General features: G+C 38.8%; 1 protein-coding gene across 10 annotated transcripts in view; it reads left to right on the forward strand.

Moving 5' to 3' along the window:
• Nucleotides 1–20,532, forward strand: part of NR2C1 (nuclear receptor subfamily 2 group C member 1) — a 102,139-nt gene that overhangs the window by 7,637 nt on the left and 73,970 nt on the right. For 5 of the 10 annotated variants that reach the window (XM_048835557.2, XM_048835562.2, XM_048835560.2 and 2 more), the window contains exon 2: nucleotides 8,027–8,088. The exons of 3 other annotated variants lie outside the window; for them this stretch is intronic. The gene's annotated coding sequence lies outside the window, so the exon portion shown is untranslated. The remainder of the gene's footprint in view (nucleotides 1–8,026; nucleotides 8,089–20,532) is intronic. 2 more of the 10 variants (XM_048835558.2, XM_048835561.2) reach the window with 1 other exon arrangement.

Raw genomic sequence — 20,532 nt, forward strand, 5'->3', positions numbered from 1 at the left:
AAGCTCTTCAGCTGATGCAGATGACATCCTACAACTGTCAGACACATTTGAATTGATGATGGTACTCTTTCCTACATTGGAAATGGGTGTAGTTGACTTGGACTTACAATTACTTTCTTGTCTTGGCACATATTGTACCTTGGAAAAGGGACAATATGTAGAAATGCAGCAGTGGTACAGTCATAGAACAAATAATACCTTATGTGCACTTAGGAAGCTTCATCTGTACTGATGGTTCCAGCAAAGATGAGGTTAAAAGGAGATGTACATTAGCTACAAGTGCTGCTCAGAAGTTGACGAAATTATGCACTGATAAAAATGTGTTTCACGAAAGTGAAAAATTATCAAACCAATATAACAATGGTATCGTTTTATGGTCTGGAAGCAGCACCATTAAATGAAACAAACATCAGAAGGCTGGAGACAATAGAGATAAGAGTTTTTTGGAAGATGGCAGGTATAAAGTGGAATGATTTTAAGACACTTGAAGTTAGGAGGAGAGTAGGATGTGAAACTAAGTACGGGATTGGCTGCAGTCAAAAGATTACAGTGGTGGGGATGCTGTACAAGACAAACAGATGATAGGCTCTCACAGAAAATAATGCAAACACAACCAACATCAGTCAGACCTAGAGGCCAACCACCGACTAGATGGCAGGACATTGCACTCAGGGATTTGACCAGGCTGGGTTTAATGGAGGAACAAACCATGGACAGAAGTGAATTGTGATGCTGGACTGCTTGCTCCCTGTGTCTGCAAAGATGCTTCTGGGGAAGGGGAGAGGAGGAGGAGAAGAAACATGCTGCTTAAAAACAGCTTAGAAAAATAAGTACTTAAATCTCTACTTATCTCTAGTTAGCACATTTAATCATAGAGGATCTTAAAGTTCTTGACAAACTATGATGTCTATTTATATATAATCAGCAAATTTGGAGTAAATTATGCCACCCTTCTAATGAGCACATAGTAACACTGGGCCCTAATTTAGGAATGAAAATGAAGAGCAGTGTTTCCGTTTTCAACTGAATAGGGGATTTAGGCAGAATGATCCATGTTAGAATAGCAAAAAATGTTGGAATTTATACCAGCTAGAAGTTGGAAGCTTTGTTTAACATCTCTCATGAAAGAGGGCAACATCCCATATTGGGCAATTGTTTCATTACTGATTCAGAGGAAAGCAACCATCTACGAATTGTCATCAATTGCTGTAGTCCCCATGAGTTTTCCTTGGAGGTCTCTCATTTAAAGAATTAGCTCCATCACAGTTGGTTTCTGAGACCTAATGAAGTCTCATTGTGAGGTGTTATGACTGTCCAGGGAAACGAAACAGTCTTTTCACCAAACTTCCCATAATATTAACTTTTTGTTGAGTGGGTGATAAGCTTTCCTACAATGGTTTACAGATGTGTGAGGGATACACAGGAGATTTTTCCAATAATACCTGTAATAGTTATACTGGTATAAACTTATTCCACAATAAGGGTCATTTTTGTAGCTTAGCTTAAATCACTTCTAATACAACATAAGCTAAACCAGAAAAAGGTACTCTTATAGTGGAATATGAGTGCCCAGACCGGGAGTTACACTGGTATAACTATAACAGTTTAAATTCACACCCTGCCTTATACCAGTATAACTTCCTGTGCCAGAAGTCCTAGTTGAAGTATAGGTGTACATACAGTAATATGATTATTATGTAATATTTACACATCCTTGTAAGTATGTTCCCAAATATAGTAAAACTTGGGCTGTTGTTTAAAGCTTTTAATGTAAAATGAATAGCTACAGAATGCTACAGATTTCAGGTGACAATCTGACATAATCTGATGAAGTTTTGTGCAGACTTTGATTCCATATAATAAATTAGAATTAAGAAAATATATTAATATAAAAAATTAGGTATAAAGACCCATCTCTATGTGCACGGCTTACATTAGTATAAATAGGAACTGAGGGCTTGGTGTTTAGTTTTCTACGGTGTGTTTCCCCCATGTGGTGGTAAATTTTCATTTACATTGCCTATAATGGAGCATTGTAATGGAAATTATCATTAAACATAAAGCATGCATGAGTGTGTGAATTGTTTTTGAGTTTACTGGTGAATCTTATCGTTTCTGTCATAATTTTAGAAGTTGGTGTGCGTTGAATGAATAGTTTAAGAAACAAACTCCTGACATACAAGTATCAGCATAAAGAAGGACATGAGAGAATAAGTTTCAGAGTACAGCTGTGTTAGTCTGTACTCGCAAAAAGAAAAGGAGTACTTGTGGCACCTTAGAGACTAACCAATTTATTTGAGCATAAGCTTTCGTGAGCTACAGCTCACTTCATCGGATGCATACTGTGGAAACTGCAGAAGACATTATATACACAGAGACCATGAAACAATACCTCCTCCCACCCCACTCTCCTGCTGATAATAGCTTATCTAAAGTGATCACTCTCCTTACAATGTGTATGATAATCAAGTTGGGCCATTTCCAGCACAAATCCAGGTTTTCTCACCCTCCCCCCCACAAACTCACTCTCCTGCTGGTAATAGCCCATCCAAAGTGACCACTCTCTTTACAATGTGTATGATAATCAAGGAGGGCCATTTCCAGCACAAATCCAGGTTTTCTCACCCCCCCCCCCCGCCTTTCAAAAAAACACACGCACAAACTCACTCTCCTGCTGGTAATAGCTTATCCAAAGTGACCACTCTCCTTACAATGTGTATGAAAATCAAGGTGGGCCATTTCCAGCTTGTGCCACACGCTCTCAAAGAAACTGCGGAATCACCTGATCAACATCCTCTACAGCAAACGGGGAAAGATTTAGAATGAGCTCACAAAAATGGATACTCTCATAAAAAAACAACCTTCCACACAAACTTCCTCGTGGCTGGAATTTACTAAAACTAGACAAGCCATTTACAACGCACACTTAGCTTCTCTACAAAAGAAAAAGGACACTAAACTTTCTAAACTACTACATGCTACAAGGGGCCACAGCAATGGTTCCCTCAACCCACCCAGCAATATTGTTAACCTATCCAACTATGCTCTCAGCCCAGCAGAAGCAGCTGTCCTATCTCGGGGCCTCTCCTTCTGCCCCTCCACCCCCACGAACATGATACAGTTCTGTCGTGACCTAGAATCCTATTTTCAATGTCTCCGACTCAAGGAATATTTCCAAAATACCTCTGAACAACATACTAATCCACAGAGGCCTCCCTACCAACATTACAAAAAGAAGGATTCTAGGTGGACTCCTCCTGAAGGTCGAAACAGCAGACTGGACTTCTACATAGAGTGCTTCCGCTGACGTGCATGGGCTGAAATTGTGGAAAAGCAGCATCACTTGCCCCATAACCTCAGCCGTGCAGAACACAATGCCATCCACAGCCTCAGAAACAACTCTGACATCATAATCAAAAAGGCTGACAAAGGAGATGCTGTTGTCATCATGAATAGGTCGGAATATGAGCAAGAGGCTGCTCAGCAGCTCTCCAACACCACTTTCTACAAGCCATTACCCTATGATCCAACTGAGAGTTACCAAAAGCAACTACAGCATTTGCTGAAGAAACTTCCTGAAAAAGCACAAGATCAAATCCGCACAGACACGCCCCTGGAACCCTGACCTGGGATATTCTATCTACTACCCAAGATCCATAAACCTGGAAATCCTGGGCGCCCCATCATCTCAGGCATTGGCAGCCTGACAGCAGGATTGTCTGGCTATGTAGACTCCCTCCTCAGGCCCTACACTACCAGCACTCCCAGCTACCTTCGATACACCACTGACTTCCTGAGGAAACTACAATCCATCGGTGATCTTCCTGATAACATCATCCTGGCCACTATGGATGTAGAAGCCCTCTACACCAACATTCCACACAAAGATGGACTATAAGCCGTCAAAAACACTATCCCCGATAATGTCACGGCTAACCTGGTGGCTGAACTTTGTGACTTACCCATAACTATTTTACATTTGGGGACAATGTATACCTTCAGATCAGCGGCACTGCTATGGGTACCCGCATCGCCCCACAGTATGCCAACATTTTTATGGCTGACTTAGAACAACGCTTCCTCAGCTCTCGTCCCCTAACGCCCTACTCTACTTGCGCTATATTGATGACATCTTCATCATCTGGACCCATGGAAAAAAAGCCCTTGAGGAATTCCACTATGATTTCAACAATTTCCATCCCACCATCAACCTCAGCCTGGTCCAGTCCACACAAGAGATCCGCTTCCTGGACACTACAGTGCTAATAAACAATGGTCACATAAACACCACCCTATACCGGAAACCTACTGACCGCTATTCCTACCTACATGCCTCCAGCTTTCACCCTGACCACACCACACGATCCATCGTCTACAGCCAAGCTCTGCGATACAACCGCATTTGCTCCAACCCCTCAGACAGAGACAAACACCTATAAGATCTCTATCAAGCATTCTTACAACTACAATACTCACCTGCGGAAGTGAAGAAACAGATTGATAGAGCCAGAAGAGTTCCCAGAAGTCACCTACTACAGGACAGGCCTAACAAAGAAAATAACAGAACGCCACTAGCCGTCACCTTCAGCCCCCAACTAAAACCCCTCCAACGCATTATTAAGGATCTACAACCTATCCTGAAGGATGACCCAACACTCTCACAAATCTTGGGAGATAGGCCAGTCCTTGCCTACAGGCAGCCCCCCAACCTGAAGCAAATACTCACCAACAACCACATACCACACAACAGAACCACTAACCCAGGAACCTATCCTTGCAACAAAGCCCGTTGCCAACTGTGCCCACATATCTATTCAGGGGACACCATCAAAGGGCCTAATCACATCAGCCACACTATCAGAGGCTCGTTCACCTGCACATCTACCAATGTGATATATGCCATCATGTGCCAGCAATGCCCCTCTGCCATGTACATTGGTCAAACTGGACAGTCTCTACGTAAAAGAATAAATGGACACAAATCAGATGTCAAGAATTATAACATTCATAAACCAGTCAGAGAACACTTCAATCTCTCTGGTCACGCAATCACAGACATGAAGGTCGCTATCTTAAAACAAAAAAACTTCAAATCCAGACTCCAGCGAGAAACTGCTGAATTGGAATTCATTTGCAAATTGGATACTATTAATTTAGGCTTAAATAGAGACTGGGAGTGGCTAAGTCATTATGCAAGGTAGCCTATTTCCCCTTGTCCCCCCCCCCCCCGACGTTCTGGTTAAACTTGGATTTATGCTGGAAATGGCCCACCTTGGTTATCATGCACATTGTAAGGAGAGTGGTCAGTTTGGATGAGCTATTGCCAGCAGGAGAGTGAGTTTGAGTGGGGGGGGGGGGGGGTGAGAAAACCTGGATTTGTGCTGGAAATGGCCCACCTTGATTATCATACATACTGTAAGGAGAGTGATCACTTTAGATAAGCTATTACCAGCAGGATAGTTAAGTGGGAGGAGGTATTGTTTCATGGTCTCTGTGTATATAATGTCTTCTGCAGTTTCCACAGTATGCATCCGATGAAGTGAACTGTAGCTCACGAAAGCTTATGCTCAAATAAATTGGTTAGTCTCTAAGGTGCCACAAGTACTCCTTTTCTTTTTGCGAGTACAGACTAACACAGCTGTACTCTGAAACTTATTCTCTCATGTCCTTCTTTATGCTGATACTTGTATGTCAGGAGTTTGTTTCTTAAACTATTCATTCAACGGACACCAACTCCTTTTCTTTATGAGAGAATAAGGATGCTTCTTAGAAAGATAGTTTGCGTTTCAAAAGTCAGACCATCATATAGTAAGAACAAGTGACCATGCTTGTTTCTTTTAAGGTAATAGTTCTTTTTAGGTCCTTGCTATATGGCATCGACTGATTTGTAAAGATAGAGAGCGATTGATTTGAATTTTGCTCTTCAACAGCAGAATAAAGGCCTTGTCTGCTCTGACAAATTGCACAATTTTAACTACATTGATATAGCTGAAGGGGTACAACCCCCCCAGTTGTGAATACAGTGGTACTGGTATAAATGTGTTTGTACTGATATAGCTTGTTCGTATACAGGAAGGGAAACAATCTATAATGGTATAACTGCATCAATGCTAGGGGTTGTACCAGTATAACTGTATCGGTTTACAAAAGAGAATGATTCCTGAACTAACGTAGAATTCTGTGCCAGACATGAATTCTGCATGTGTGCAGTGATGCATAATTCACGCAGGAGTAAGTGCACCAGTGGCCTAACTTCTCAAGTTTTTTGTGTACATCCTTGTAGAGGAGAGTTTTCTGGAGGGATTAGAAGGAGGATAAAAAGGAGATATGGGGATATTTACGGGGAATTCTTTGCAATTGCGAGGGTCGGCATGGGAAAAAGTATGAAGGAGCTTGTTTGAAAATGTAATAAATGGACAACGGAAGCTGACATCACTACTCTGTTTATCTGTGGCATTGCTTTAAAAGGCTAGTAGGGGGCAATATGCACATTCTGGAGCAAGAAACAATCAACTATCACTAATGTTTTTATTATTAATATAGAAAACAAAATATGTATAAGGTGTGCTCTTCAGAGCAGGAAGTATGCCTTAGAAAGCACTTAGCATGTTGTGGGCATGCCTGGAATTAAATAATAGGAATAGGAATAAGAATATTACTGAAAACAAGGAAATTCAGAGTTTAGGCTGAAACTCTTTAAGGAGTACATTCAAGTATTTAAGCCCAAAATTCAGACTCTGAAATATTCATATTTTGTAATTATTTCCCTTCAAAATCCACTAAATTAATTATTAAAAATATTTCTCTATCATGAAATTAAAATAACTATTGCTTATTCTCATTTCTTGAGTATTTAAAATACTGCTTTCTTACAATGTCAACTGCTTACAGGTGCAGTAGCAAAAAGCACAGATTCTTTGGGGGTGGGAGGGAAGGTGGATGAGGGACAAAAATATTTGAATGATCTAGAAATCTGTCTGAGCAACAGGGTTTTACTCCTCAGTGTAGTGAGAACTCTTCAAGAGAGAGGTAGAAAGATTCATTCATGTGAAAGAAAGTGGTGCTTACTGTACCTGCAGGAGTCATAAGGTTAGCAATAAAGCAGAATATATTTTCCAATTATCAGGGTTTATGTAAGAGGCCAGAATCTATAGAAAATGTATGAGATTATGTAAAGTTGCGTGATTTAAATAAGGGGAAAAAATGGATCACGATACACTTGGTAGGGCACCAAAGCTTTGCTGTTGAAAAGCATTTCTATGTTTGTTAGTTTCTCAGGAGTCTTGGGCTTTGCTGGCTGGCTGTTGCTGCCATTGGTGTTATAGTTCATGTGCTTGTGGGAAAACTTGACATGAGTTCAATAGCTGGATGGCTTCCAAGCTGAAGTAGGGATCTTCCATTAAGTATTGATCTACTATTGGCCTAATGCTCAGATTAGTCTATTATTTTCTGCATCAGTAGAGCAGCTGGCCCAACAGTACATGTGAAGAAAGTAAAATGCTTTGGAGTGGCCTTTCCTATCTCATGTGAAATGTAGCACTCAGGCTTTGTCTACATAATGTAGCTTTTAGCGACACGGCTGTGCTGCTAATAGGCACGCAGTGTAGCCGCTGTTTGTAGGCAGGAGAGAGCTCTCCCGCCGACAAAAAACTTTCACTCCCAACGAGCGGCGGTAGCTTTTTCGGCAGGAGAGTACTCTTGCTGACAAAGCACTGTTCACACTGGTGCTTTTTGTCAACAAAACTTAACACGTTTGAATGACAAAAGTTTTGTCATTCAGTTGCCAGTGTAGACAAAGCCTCAACGTTTTGAGAACAGTATTTCCCATTTTCAGATAGAAGCTCTTAATTCTAGTTCAGAATTCATTCACATTGAAAAAATATTGAATTATTCATTAAAAAATCAGCATTTTTACCAGTCTAATTCATGGATAAGAGTTTAAAAATGCAAAATTATTATGCTAAATCTGTAAACCTGTATAATAACATCTACAAAACTGAAATCGTGTATCTTTTGTTTAATTCAGCACAGGAGTCTCCACAGAGTGATTATGCATACGAGGTGTGAACTGTAATCTAGGTACCATAGGTAAGTTAAAGGTGAACTACAACACTTTGTACATATGTATCCCAAATTTTTTTCTTTATTTACTTTCTCAATACTTCATTCAGGTTTCCATGTTTGCTCTGTAAGATCTGGTAGCTTCAAAATTGTCTGAAATATTGCTCAGTGTTGCTTCAGGTGATGTTGATGTCACCAGTTGTTATAGGGTAAATCTGGAACACTGAACTCAAGACTAAGGCTACAAGAAAGGTTTACCAGTTATACTGTTATAACCCTTGTGTAGACACTTTTACTTTGGCATAAGGATGGGGTTTTTTTGTTTCGCTTAAGCTCCTTTCCAAATGACATAAGCTAAACTGAAGAAACTCACTCTAAGGCTATGTCTACACAACAACTTTTGTCGGTCAAAGGTGTGAGCAACATAAGTTTCAGAGACAGAAGCGCTGGTGGGGACAGTGCTATGTTGGTGGGAGATGCTCTCTTGCCAACATAGCTATCTCCGCTTGTTGGGGGTCGTTTAATTATGCGAACGGGAGAGCTCTCCCATCGGCATAGAGCAGCTACACTGGAGACCTTAAAACAGCACAGCTGCAGCAGTACAGCTGTGCCACTGTAAGGTCTGCAGTGTAGACATAGTCTTGTACTGAAATAAGAGTCTCTATGTGGGAGATTATACTGGTGTAATTACATTGGTTTAAATTTGTATCTTCGGCTATACTGAAATTTTTCCTATGTAGTTAATGCCTAAAGCACCGACCCTGTAAATGCTGACACACATGTATAACTTTATGTACAGCAAGTAGTCCTGTTGATTACGATGATACTATTCACTATGAGTAAAGTTAAACACACGTAAGTCTTTGTTTTATTTGAACCATAGCAAGTGAGTAAACAAGGAATGAGTTTTAATAATTTTTATTTTAGAATATAGTTGAGTTTGTTTCACATCTATATATTTTAGAGGCACTGGAGTCCCATTGGAGTCAATGGAACTAGAGTTATTCAGGATCTTTTGAAAATAAGGCCACTCATTTTTAAACTGTAGTTTTATTTAAATTCATAAAATCTCAAATCTTCACCTTTTTAAGAATAGTGTTTCAGGTTTAACTCTGACTTTACCGATTTTGAGCCACATTGTCATATAATTTACACATAAAATGTACTCAGCCTTAAAATTGTTTTCATCTATCTGGGAATTTTTTAAGTTAATTTAAAATTTACTATTTAGTCACAAAACAGTAACAGGCACTTGTGCAATATATGCACAATACCCTTTGATGCACTTCTGTTGGTTTGTACAGAAGAAGCTGCTAAAATTGACTTGTGAACAAGAATAAAGATAGGCTGGTGTGATTTTTAAAATGTTTTCTTAGATGTATAAAGATGGCCTATGGGTGTGGGGTTTGTTTTGTTTTATTTTTAAAAAGTTCAACTTGTTTTTTACATTAAAAATGCAGGTCTTCTCTGCTTTGTTTTTTCTGGATGGCAGAAGAATTAGTAGGGTTAAGACATCGTTTACCAAGAAGGATTACACTTACACAGCTGAGGCCTTGTCTACACAAGTTCCTGGTTTAAGTTAAATTAGCATAACATCACACCTTTAGTTATATAAATATAACTTTGTAGACGGGGCCTAACTAAAATCAGATTGAAAATGATTTTGTTAAACCAGTGCAAACCCCTGTTTAAAATTGGCTAAGAGCAGGTTAGTTTTGTGTCGACACTCAGAAATTTAACTGAATGCGTGATGTTGTGCCAGTTTAGTTAAATGAGTGCAATTTTGTGTATAGAAAAGACGTACATTTACTTGTAAATGCAAACTAAACCAATTTAAATCAGTTTTCAACTAATGGCTGTACAGGGTTCTAGTATTTAAAACTTCCAACGCCTGTTTAATTTAGACACCTGGGAGAACGGATTTTTGTTCAACATTTCATGTCCTCACTCCTTCAGATAAGGGAAAAGAAAGCTTTAATCTTATTCTGTGGTTCGCCAAGGAGAACAAAAAGCAAGGAACAACATGACTTGATATTCCTCATATTGTTAAGGATTTTTTTTCTAAACAAGTATTAAAAAAACCTTTTTGAAGAAAGGGACAACTTTTCAGACATTTGTTATGAATCTGAAAATAGCATAAAAAGGGATGGATGGCATGAACAAGCTCTTTTTCCTTAGTTCACATAAATAATGTTGATACACTCACTAATAAGGAAATAAACAAATAAATTTCAATCTGTCAGATAGATGGCTGGGGTTGCGGCTGTAGAAATGTGTCAGTGTTTGCCAACACATGAACAATAACCAGAAGGAAAAGCAATTTTATTTTTAAGATTCTGAGAGAGTGTATTGAAGTGATATTGAAAACAAAGTATTAAAAGTTTATCAATTCCCACTCCCACGCCCCAAAGTACTTCTGTTTAGGCATGAGACTTTTAACTTTATTTTCACACCTTTTATTTTCCAGCATTGAAGAGAAGCTAATATAGTCTTTTTTTCTTACGGTCATTTTTTTTTAACCCCATTGAGCTTTGTCAGTAAATGCCACATCTAAAGAGAGGCAGCTAGCTGCTGTATTCTAAAACGTTCATGAAAATGCTGAAGAGCTGACTGTAATCAGATGGTCCTCAATATGCGCCTACATTTCCTCCCTCTTATATGAGACAAAACGGTAAGGGTCCTGAGGGACAATATTGTCCATCATGTTATATAGAAACCCCCAGGCTGGAGCGCATTCCCATTCCTTATGCACAGAGGCCTTAAAAGTATGGATCTGGTGCATAAAACACAACATCATTATGACAGCAGCATACCTCCTGGGTTGACTGAACATAATGGCAGACACATTAAGCAGACAGTTTTCCCAAGAGCATGAATGGGAACTGAACGGCAAAATAACACATCATATTTTACACATGTGGGGATCCGCACATATAGACCTATTTGTTACGCCCACTCTACGTTCACCTGAAGTGGAGCACCGACGGGGACAGCACTCGAAGAAGAGAAGATTATTCATCTTGTGCAGTAATTGAAGTTCTTCGAGATGTGTGTCCCTGTAGGTATTCCACTACCCACCCTCCTCCCCTCTACTTCGGAGTACGAGCTAAACACTCCACGTTAGAGAAGGAACTGAAGGGATCGGGGCGTCCACGTGCTAGATGGGGTGCCAGCGTCACCATAAGACTGCTACTGTGCACCCGCGCACACAACCAGACGCTGCTACCGAAAATCTCTGATCGATGGCACTGGGACGTACCGACACCTGAAGTGGAGCACCCACAGGGACACGCATCTCAAAGAACCCGAGTTACTGCACAAGGTGAGTTATCTTCTCTTCTTTTTTGTTAGGTGCTCTTCTGGCATTGTCATCTTCAAGTCAGCAGATTTGTCTCCTTGTTTGGGAACCACATGCATTTCTTGAAGTATCCTTTTCTTTCCCTCCATTCCCATAATTTTTGTGGGACCTAGCGCCTTATCACTGCAGACCAGTGGGTGCTGGAATTTATAGGTGGGGTACTCCATCCAATTCCAGATGTTCCCCACTCCTTCTCCATCCCTATTTAAGGACTATTCTCATGACAACATGCTGCATCAAGAGGGGAAGTCACTTTTAAGTCTTGGAGCTGTGGAAGAAGTGCCTCAAGGGGGTTTTACTCACATCACTTTCTAATACCCAATTTAAAGGGGGGGGTTGGTGTCCAGTTCTTCACTGGAAACAACTGAATACCTTCATTTGCATGTTCAAGTTCAGAATGGTAACCCTGGTCTCTAATTTCCTTCCTGGATCCACAGGTCTGGTGTGTAGTTCTCAGCCTTCAGAACATCTACTTTCATATAGCTAGTCCTCTTGCCCACAGGGAGTATCTAAAGTTTCAGGTGGGCAATTCCCTTTACCAATACAGGGTTCTGCCTTTCAGTCTATAAGTAGCACTGAGAGTATTTACCAAATGCCCGGCAGTAGTGGCACCACCTCAGCAAAAGCTGATCTACCTAAGGACAGACTTGGCACTGTAGTAGACGTGGTCGTTCAGCTACCGGTCCAACCTCTGGCTTCAGTAAGAAGCATGTGTCTGACTTCTAGGACACATGACCTCCTGTTTATACATAACTGAGAGTGCAAGACTTCACTTTTGATGCATGCAAGAGTGATTGAAGTCTGTAAATTGGCCCACTGGTCATCATCTGGAGATGAAGATGCAGGTCCCACAGGAGTCCTGTCACCATTAAACTGGTTGAAGGATCCTCTAAAAGTAAGTAAGGATGTACCCTTCTCTCCACCATGACCATCAGAGTCACTGATGTCAGGTGTCTTCACTTTAGGGTGGGGAGTTCACCTACACCATCTTGTACACCAAGGTCTCTGGGTGGCTCAGGAAGATCACTTATGCAAATGTCCTAAACAAGGCTATTCATCAGGCTTGCACAGTATTGCTTCCAGTACTGAAAGGGTTAACTGTTCAGATTATGGCAGACAAAACCACAGCAATGTTTCATATAAACAAGGAAGGCAGAGCAAGATCCAACCCACCCCAATACATACATGCACACCTTTGTCGAGAAGCTGAGAATCTGTATAGAATTATGGCATATGACACAATTACTCCAGTAGCTCTTCATCACATACCAGGCTTGCAAAATGTTCTGGCAGACCTTAGCAGGAAGCTTACAAGTAATCACAATGACAGGCCCCATCGTACAGGAAATATTCACCACGGTGGGGTCAGTATTCCATCAAGGTGGATTGATTTAAATTAATGCAATTTAAATAACTGATTTTAATAATGATTTAAATCAACAAGCTGGAAACATTGATTTAAATAATTGAGTTTGATCATGTTTTTCATTGGTACATAGTTATTTTCCTAACGAGAAGTTGGTTCTCAGTGGTTGATAACAAGTAAAATGTGTATTTGCAACTAAATATGGCCTTTACACTGTACTTGTACACATTTATTTAAGTAATTACATAGTTTAATTTCCATGTATTCAGATTCCTAATTCTTCCTACTTTATTTATGCAACAAATGGGGAATGATGTGTTTCTTATTTAGTATGGATGGAAATTCACATTCAGTTACAAATGCACAAACAGCATTTTAAGATTGATTTTTACTAGTTAAATAAAACTACCTTAAATGTGCTGGGTATATCAGAAAGAAATTAGCAAAACATGTTTTGTATTTAACTGATTTATTAAACAAAAAATAGTCTTATCTATTGTTAGTGAATTGAACTGATTGTTCAGTAATCTGCTTCAGGATTTTAGAACTAGGAGATCTCATCTTCTCACTCCTAATTCTTTTATTCATAGGTTGGAAAAGGAAACCAAGCTTTTCTGTTTTTTCAACTCCCAATCAATTTCTTAATTCTGAATTAACTAATCACTGAACTGAATTAGTTCAATAAATGGAAGTGAAGAAAATAGTCTCTCTGCAGAAAAGGCTAATGCTTTCAAAAGCCGGTTTAGCACTTTAGCAAACTCTGATTCAATATACTTTGTCAGCGATATCCACCAATTCAGTGGGTTGACTTCCTTAAAACCTCGTCAGCAAGCATTGGCTGCTTAATATTATTTTTGTTTTATTTAAACAATTTTAATATATTATAGTAAGTTTAGGCCTGAACACAGATAGTCATTATTTCAGTTTTAGTTTTAAATAGGTTTTTTTTTTATTTTAACTTTTTAAAAACATGTCAGTTTTTATCCACTCTGGCCTCCATAGACCTGTTTGCAATGAAAGAGAACAAGAAATGTCTCCGCTTTTGCTCCAGAGGCCACCAGTATTAGGGTTCTCTGTCAGATGCATTCCTGATCCCTTCGGTTCTAGAACTCTTTTATGCTTACCTGCCTATTCCACTGATTCCAAGAGTCATCAGGAAACTCCGATAAGACTCAGCCAAGATGATCATATTAGCTCTTCCCGGGCCAATGCAGTTCATTTTTCTCAGACCTAATCAATCTCTCTGTTAGATATCCAGTCCAATTATCTCCCAACACAGATGTAATTTCCCAAAGAGAGGATCCAGCTTCCCTGTCCTTGTAAGCATTAATATCGGCTGGTTAACAGCACTGGAGAGCAGCTGCTCTTCAGAGGTCCAGAATATACTTATACACAGTACAAAAGGACTCCACTAGGCTTACATCATCTTCCAAGTGCAAGAGATTTTCTGTCTGGTACCAAGGACATCACTTATCTCCATACCTGACTAGACTACCTCTTGTCCTTAAAGAATTAATGACTTTCTACAAGCACCTCCTTTTGGTCACTTACAAGGCTACTTTGAGAGAATCTCACCAACATGGTTTAAGGCTCTGTCCAAGCATTGCTGCTGTCATGGGGACTTCAGACATGTTCTTGGTATGCACACCCTCTGTCTTGCACCTTCCCCTGCGAACTACGACGATATGACCCACTGCCCCGCCTCCTGGAATCAGTGCCTACCCCTCAGACTCTTCCAAGGCTTAAATAAACACGCTCCCAGAACTCCATCTGTGTAGGTGTTCCAGGCCCACAGGTTAACTTCCTGGGCATATGGCAGGTGTAACTCATGAAACACACATACGCTTTGTACAGGTTTCTAACATCCATTGCTCTGCTTAATTGCATGAGAAATACACAGATCTATACAGAACTAATAAACCGTGCACACATTTCCCTGTCTGTTTTTTCACAACTCCAGAGCATTCTTTGGGTTGGGGTCAGAATTCTCTGGGGCTAGCCAGAGTCCTTCTGCTACAGTGCATGGCTTATATTCTGAAATATGGAGCTTTCTCTTAGCTTGGCTGGTTCATCCACTTGCCTGCTTGTACCCAAAGGTTCCTGTGTGGCACTGAGAGTTTTCCCCTCCATGGTTTTTAAAGGCTAACAGCAACACCTTGCTATCTGTCCTGCATCTGGGAATTTTTCGTTCTCCAAATACCGGCCCCTTGTTGCGGGAGGTTGGAGAGAACTGATTTCCCCTAGAATGCAGTTATTCTTTTGTTCTCAGAAAGGAAGACCTATTCAGGTGCATATAGTCCTTACTGGTTAGCTGTTGTTCCTGATCTGGGTGAGACATGCTTAAAGGCTTGTCAGCAGTGATGGATACACAGGCCTAGAGGCATTCCCTGATACAGCAGTTTTCATCAAACCAATTTCGTAATATCAACCAGAATTCGTAAGTTGTACAGATAGACTCCCCCAAAAGCTCTCTCACCCATTTCAGCAAACCATCCCTCCCATTTAGGGTCACTCAGTATTCTCACACCCTACAGTAGATAGATTCCTGAAATGGCTTATGTGTGTGTATTGTTGAAACAGGGACCTCCTCCTCTTCCTTGGCATCTCAACCTAGTGCTGATAGAGTTTGAGTTATCACCCTTGCATATATCTTCTCTTTTCTACCTATCCATCAAAGCAGCTTTTCTAGTAGCAGTATAATCTGCTAGAATGGTCAGAGAAATACAAAGCATTCGTGGTGGGACATCCATACACTGCATTTTGTAAGGACAGTATGACCTTGAAGCCTCACCCAAAGTTTTTTTGCTAAAGATCGTCTCTGACTTCCATCTTAACCAAGTAATATACCTTCTTGTTGTCTTTCCCAAGGGGAATCTAAACTTTGCACATTGGATATGCTTAAGGTGCTATCTGTCTGTCTAGTTAGGACTGAGCTTTTTATGGTGGCCACTAGGTTATTTGTAGCTTGTGCAGATAGGGTAAAAAGTCAATCAATATTGACATAGAGACTATCTAACTGTATTCTGTCAGTATTAAATTATGCTACAAAATAGCTATTTTACAGCCAACTCCACTAGGACTCAAGCAGCTTCTTTGAGAAGTGTTCAATCTTGGAAATTTGTAGGGCAGTAACATGTGGTTTCAGTACATACTCTATCCAACATTACTCTATAGTGGAAACATCAAGATTTGATGCTAATTTTGGCAGAGTTGTCTTACAATCATTGTTTAGGTAGATTCCAAGCACCCACCTCTAGTCACTTAAGTCATTCCTTCTGAGACGTCAAGAATGGAATATTTGTAGACAAGAACTGAAAGAAGAAACAAGTTACTTACGTTGAAGAATCAGCTACTGTAAAGTATGTTTACCATATATATTCCATAACCCTTCTTGCTAATGTGGAGTCATATAACACCTGGTTTCTGCATTGGTGAAGGAATTGATGGTCACTGGGGGTCGCCCTTCCCTTTATGCCTATGGATGGGAGGCACAAAGACACTCAGAATACAGGTGCAGCCCCAAAGGACACTGCTGGCCAAAAGATTCTGAACATGAGCGCGTGAGCATGTGCACCAAGAGTGGAATATAAATGGACAACACATCTCAAAGAAGCACACTTGCTCTATGAGACAACCATTTCTTCTAGTGCATAAATACACATTTTGTTCAGTACATCAAGAATGAATACTTGTAACGTGAGTTGGCAGTCATTCTGTAAAAAATTGAGAGGTGCATGAAAAATCAACTGAAGCCTTAAAGGGACTATGTCAGCTTAAACTCGTATTGTTATACATTTATTTACCTGTGTGTTTCTAACAACATTTTAGGTTATTCAAAGGAGGGGTGGAAGGGATTGAAAAAGTAAAAATTTATTTTTCGCCATTTATATGCTGTTCAGTTCTTGGATTTTGTTGAGACACTAAAACCTCATCCAGTTTCATTTGTAAATGTTGAAACATTGAGGTTATGTCTACACTAGAGAGCTTACAGCGGCACAGCTGTACAGATGCAGCTGCACCGCTGTAATATCTCTGGTGTAGTCACTCTATGCCAACTGGAGAGAGCTCTCCCATCAACATAATTAAACTGCCCCCAATGATCGGCAGTAGCTATGTCAGTGGGAGAAGCTCTTCCGCCGACAAAGTGCTGTGCGTACTACCACTTATACCAGCATAATTTATGTCAGTTGGGGTGTATTTTTTCACACCCCTGAGTGACTTAAGTTTGTAGTGTAGACATGGTCTGAGTTGTGATCAGTGCAGGTCAATGTGCATTTGTTTAAAAACTGTTCTTACTATTTTCTTTTCTTTTTAAGAAATCATAAACTTTTTTGATGGTGTTAAGTTTTATAGAAACTTGGTTTTTTATAAAATTTAACTTTTGGGCCAGTTTTGAATAAACATTATCCTTTTAAGTTGTTAGAGAATTTATGGACTTACTGACTGATTCCATGTATCTGTGACATGAAGTATGCAAAGGCAAACATAAACTGTTTTTCCCCTCAACCAACTGAAACAGTACCCAAGGATATGGAAATAAATGTAAGTGAAGTGTATGAGATGTTTCTCATAGAACTGCATCTGCAAAATAGTAGGGGCAAAAATTGTGTTGTAGTGTCAGGCTACTACTAATCATCTTATGTAGCACCATAAACTTATCTAGAACTTTGCAAAAGAGAGTAAGGCCTGCCCTTAATGTCTTCTTATCTGCATAACATAGATTTAAAAATAATTACTAAATAGGGGGACAACATTTTAGATTGGGAAGGATGTGGAGTGAGTAGATATGAGGAAACCCTTTTTTTGAAGACTTCTAGAGTGCTCAGTATGAGAGGAGGAGCAAAGTTGAAGACAGGTGTAGATGAACAGAGCAGTGAATTAAAAGCAGAGGAAGGAAGAGCAAAAGTTGAATAAAATGAAAGTAGGACTTTTAAGATGGGGACAAGGAGAACAAATATGATGTGGTAAGCTATTTGCGGGAAATTAAGGACGGGGGCACTATAGCTGTAGCAATGGGAGAGGATAACTTGCAAAAAGAGTAAAACAAATAATAGCTACCAAATATGGCTGGGAAATGGTTTGATATTAAAGAACTCCAGTCTGTATACAGCCAAACTGTGAAATATAACATTGAAATTGATTTTATGGAAATTGACAATTCAGTATGCTAAGGAAGTGAAAATCTAACTCCTTTTATGTAGTGCATTGTGAAAGTTAATTGTGGTAAATCTCAGATGCCAAATTATTATGACCTTTTTGATAATGAGACTAACATGTTATTACTGAACTGTGTTATTTTTTGGAACATAATTAGTCTTTTTGCAATCTGTAAACTGTTAAACTATTTTGTATTAATACTAAATTTTGTTCATATACACGAATCAATTTTATATAGAGATGAGCGTGTGGTGAGCTCCTTGAGTACAAATGGTTGATACAGTTGCCATGAATACTTTATATTTTCCATTTAGATTCACTGTTTTTGGAGAAGCAAACCTGAGACATTAGGTGTTACAGTCTTTTGTCTGTGAAGTCCTGAATTAAGAATATGTTAGGTTCAAAATTATGTCATTTTATAGTTTTTACATCACTCATCACACACAGCTTAGAGTGAGAATTCTAAATATGTTCTGGCCGTGCACATTAGTAAGAAATTTTCATTGTATATTTATAACTATATTTCACAACACCACCAATATATTCATCATTCTCATCTGAAGTCTGCAAGTCAAATAATGTTTAAATAGCAGGGTTTCATTTAGTAATGTAGTTTATTTCAAACTTCACACAAAATTATTTTACATATTTATACTCCAGAAATATAGGACTTATCCAGAGCACTTGAATTTTATATCATGTGCAAGTTCAGTATTTGACCATAAGCCTTTGCAAAGATAAAAGAAGAACTGTCCACTTCCTTCTCATTGCATTACATTGCTTGAGAGCAAGTGCTGCTGGGTTGATGGAGGGTAATTAGCAGTTAGTATTCAGTATTTGCATCAGAATGTGCCAGTACTGCAGGCCAAAACATCAAAAGGTTTGGAAGAGATATAAAATGAAGAAAGTTAGAACAACTATAGTGTCTGTTTCTAAATAAGACTGATATGATTGTTATCCTGGAGGCTTCCCTGTGGAAAGAATGTAGTCTTTCTGATGGAGGAATAATGACCTTGGCTTACTCTAGATTTCTTTAGGAATAAGAATGAGGAAGATGTGATAGCTGGTAACCATGACATGGAAAATGTTGATCACTAAATAAAAAGTTTAGCTTTCAGGAAAAATGTATTCTCCACTTAATTTTACTAAACTTGTTATTATTGATGGGTAAAAATTGCCTGAACTATTCAGTATGAACTTTTCTAGTATGCTGTTTTTTAAACTAGAAACACAGTGGAATAAAACTCTCATTTAAAATTATGTGCAATCTCTTGTTCACATAAACTCTGCCCACTTGATAATATTTATGTAATAGGTATAGCATGCTAAAGGTTTTTCAGATATTTAAAGTGGAACAGTTAATTTGAAAATCATATTTCTTTTAAAATTTTGTGCATTTGTACAAGTAGCACCTGAGACAGTGGATTTTAGTGTGTTTACTCTGCATCTGACAGCAATTTGTGTAAAGTAAGTTTCAGATTTTTCCCTGTATAGTCAGTTTCTCCCTTGAAGAAGACATCCTCAGCCATGAAGAAAAGAGAAGGAAATAAAAGCTGTTTTTTTAGGAAGGATTTTTAAAAATCAAGACAAACTGTATAAAAGTGCATTATGGAAGCTTGAATTTTTTGATATTATTCAATTATTTTAAAAAATTCTAGTTGAATTTTTATATCTTCAGATAGAATTTTATCTACATTTTTTGAAAGATTTTCCTCTTGTGCTATGGTTCTAATGTAATGCCATTTATTTAAGGGCAAAAACTTGACTTTAAAATTGCAGTCTTATGGGAGTATTTTTCAGATTCTTAATAATATGTCATTCCTCAGAATATTATATACATACATTGTCTATCAGGAAAGATCCAAAAAGATTTACAGATTATGGGTGTGGTTCAGGCACCAGAGCCCTTTATAGCAATTCCATTAACTTCAGTGGGAATTCATGCAAAAAAACGTATTCGATTAGGCTCTTCTATATAAAGGACTCACTTTTTACACTGAAGTCTACCAAAGATGGGATGGCAAATTTGACTAATTTAAAAAAGAATCCAGTTTCTGATTGCCTTTTTAATAGTATGTTCTAATTTTTTTAAATTAAAATCATAAGGGTTTTCCAGCAGGGAAGAAGCTGACTGAAAAAGTGCAGTCAAATGCACAGTAAACAAACAGAATTTTTGCTAATTTCTGTTATAGTAATTTTAGGTGTTGTAAGTCTAGATACAAAATTCAGACAAATGTGATTTTTAAATTGGTGGTGTCTCAGGACACAACGCTATTATATTTAAAATGATGAGAATGTCAAGTCTTACCTGAAAAATTGCATCTCCTGCTGAATATAGTTCTCTAATCTCAATCCGGTGCATTGGTTTTTATTTATGGAATCAGTTACAAAACTTCTGGCAGCCCATATACTATTCCATTATGGAGAATATTTTATTTAAAACAGAAAACGGCGATGTTTATATAAGACCTAACTTGAAAAACACTGGATTTTGTGATCCAGTTTCACTGTGTGTGTAATGTGGATAACATAGTTGTCCTACAGAGGAGTTGAGACAAGCTATTAATGTTTGTAAAGTGAGATTATATTT

This window comes from Caretta caretta, chromosome 1 (genome assembly GCF_965140235.1).
Source record: "Caretta caretta isolate rCarCar2 chromosome 1, rCarCar1.hap1, whole genome shotgun sequence".
Lineage (NCBI taxonomy): Eukaryota > Metazoa > Chordata > Testudines > Cheloniidae > Caretta > Caretta caretta.